Below are 2,500 nucleotides of genomic sequence, written 5' to 3'. Positions count from 1 at the left end.
TATAACAATGGTTTCAGCATTCTAGTAAAGAAGTTTGTCATTTATGTACGTTATGGGACACCAAGTGTTGCAATATTTCTAAGCATCTACGATCATAAAATAGAAAACTCGATTGCTTTATTGTACCTTATATAAGACAACATATTATGTTCGCAGACTTAACTTCTTCTGCCTTTAATGAAGGTTAAATATTTTGTGTGGTCTCATACCCTGGATACCAGCAGCAACTCAATGATCATCGCAAAGACAGCTGCATGAAGTAACGAGCTCTTGGAGTGCTTGAATAAAAGTTGCCTTTCGTGAGAGCGGGCCCTTCAAAGCGACGTTAAATTGGTTACACATCGACCTTAAGTCACTTATTTTCAGCTTCGTCAAAAATTGTTCAAATCTACCCTGATGATACAGTTGTTGTACTTTGTGATATTTGGAATCTTGTTAGAAGCAACTTTTGTTGACATCTGAGAGGGATCTACTGTGCACACTGCTACTCGAGTTCCTGTGATGCTGGAGATGATTCAAGTGCATTCTTTACATCTTGGGCTGTCTGTATGTCGTTATTCTCTGCCACATAATTCCTGAGACGCTGCTTGCACGGAGCTATTCGTCGGTCACATAGATCTTTGCCCTCCTGTGGATCAGAAAAATCGTACCTCACAACCTCTATTCCACCACGCTTACTGGTGGAATGTATTGTGGACAACAGGGCGGAATTGTGATAGCATCCTGCATTGTCACTTCTTAGTATTGCTCTTTTCACAGAAGGATGCGTTTCTTTGACGGTGCTTAGAACCTCTTCAAGAATGCAAGAAACAGAAAACCAATCCTGTTTACAACTGTCAAATACAGCTATGTAAGCGTGGATCTGGTATGCGCATTCTGTTGGCTTGCAATCGGGGTGGTCAGATGAATGAACAACTGCTGAAAAATGCCAATTCATTCCTCTCTTGCCAAAAAACTCTGACTGTGTTTCTCTGTATTTCATAGGAAGAAGCTTCATGGCCCAGTCATTGATGACTAAAATGGTTTCACTATTCAGAGCATTCAAAGCATCCTGCCTTGCGATATCTTGCTGAAATGTTCGAAGCAAATGGGATTTCCACCCCTCAATTTCTGTTACGGCATGTTCCCATTCCCACCTTGCTCTTTCCCTTTGCTCTTCTGTCAAACTTATGTCGTTGTTCTCCACTTTCTCTTTAATGCTATTTAGGATTTCTTTAATGCTTTGGCATTGTAAACATACCAGGTCGTGCTCATGGTTGCAAGGGCTGCAAAACTGGTCTTGGCCAGGATCTGATAGGGCAAACTGGATGCAGTGATCAGGACAATGTTCATCGGGACCCAAATTACATTTATAATCACATTTAAGGTATTTCTTTCCTGCTCTTAGTCGTTGGGCAGTTTCTCTTCCCCAATTGCAAGTAGCTCCTGCACCATTAGTTGCTAGCGTTTCAGCAAGCGTCTCTAGTGTTTCAAAGGCGTCAATCCCAGCTGTCGATGTATTGTCCAGACCTTGGAGGAACTTTTGCCTCGAAGCACTGCAACATTCCATGATTCTAAAACAAGTGCGCTCGTTCAGGTGTTCTTTACCTTCCTGTTTGCATTCTTGTTGATACAAATGAATGATTTTGGTTGTTGTCATCGTTCGCACAACTGCTGGTATGGGTAGAGTTACTCCAGAGTTCAGCTTCAGCTTTGTAGTACCAAAGGCAACATCTTGTAGAAATGTGGATCTTGAAATAAAAAGAATGAATTCCCTGACTTTAGCCATGTCTAGACGACATCGAAACAGCTTCTCGGGCACCTTTGTTTCACCAGCACCTATTTCGCTGGCATGCTTTCTGGCATTTTGTATTTGTCGTCTGGAGATGTCAGGGATAAGTTCCTGAAGTTCTGTTTGGCTGTACTTGTCACATATAAGTGAAACTATTTGAATCCGTGTAGATCTATTTTCAGACTCGTTGTACGCCGCTACTATGGCTTCTACCCCAGCATCAAGGACTAAAGTATTCTTAGGTCTCTCGTGTGACAGGTGATAGTTGATAACTGATTGCCACAGAGGTCCTTCTTGTGAAGGTGCGACCGTACGCAAAACAAGAGTAATAGCTTCCTCTACTTTCTTTGTGTACTGTCTCTTTGTTTTGTAAGACGTTTCATTCCAATCGTAATCAATGTACTGCAAAAAAGGTTGGAAACTGCCTTCTGAAATGCTAATAAGAGCATTATTCAAGATTGCAAGATGTTTGCGTTGATGTTCACCCTCTGGCAAGTAGACACTGACGTTTTCTTCTTGGGATGAAATGCTTCTTGCTGAAACGAGGATACAGGATATCACAAGCTTCCTGTCTCCTCACTCGAGATTGTCTGGGAACAGATTTGAATGTTGACCCTGTAAGTGGCAATTCATGGGGCTTTGCGTCTTGATCAAGTGATCCCCTGCAAGTTCTGCAGATCACTGCAAAAAGAAGATTATTTGTCAGACAAAGACTCGTTCTTACTAAAC

General features: G+C 41.8%; 1 pseudogene; it reads right to left on the bottom strand.

The window, feature by feature from the left end:
- Positions 1 to 2,160, bottom strand: part of LOC138016598 (uncharacterized) — a 2,226-nt pseudogene extending 66 nt beyond the window's left edge.
- Positions 2,161 to 2,500: the final 340 nt, after the last annotated feature.

The sequence above is a fragment of the Montipora capricornis genome, chromosome 9, assembly GCF_036669925.1.
Source record: "Montipora capricornis isolate CH-2021 chromosome 9, ASM3666992v2, whole genome shotgun sequence".
NCBI lineage: Eukaryota > Metazoa > Cnidaria > Anthozoa > Scleractinia > Acroporidae > Montipora > Montipora capricornis.
Note: the sequence above shows the minus strand (reverse complement) of the source record. Positions and strands in the feature narration are given on the sequence as shown.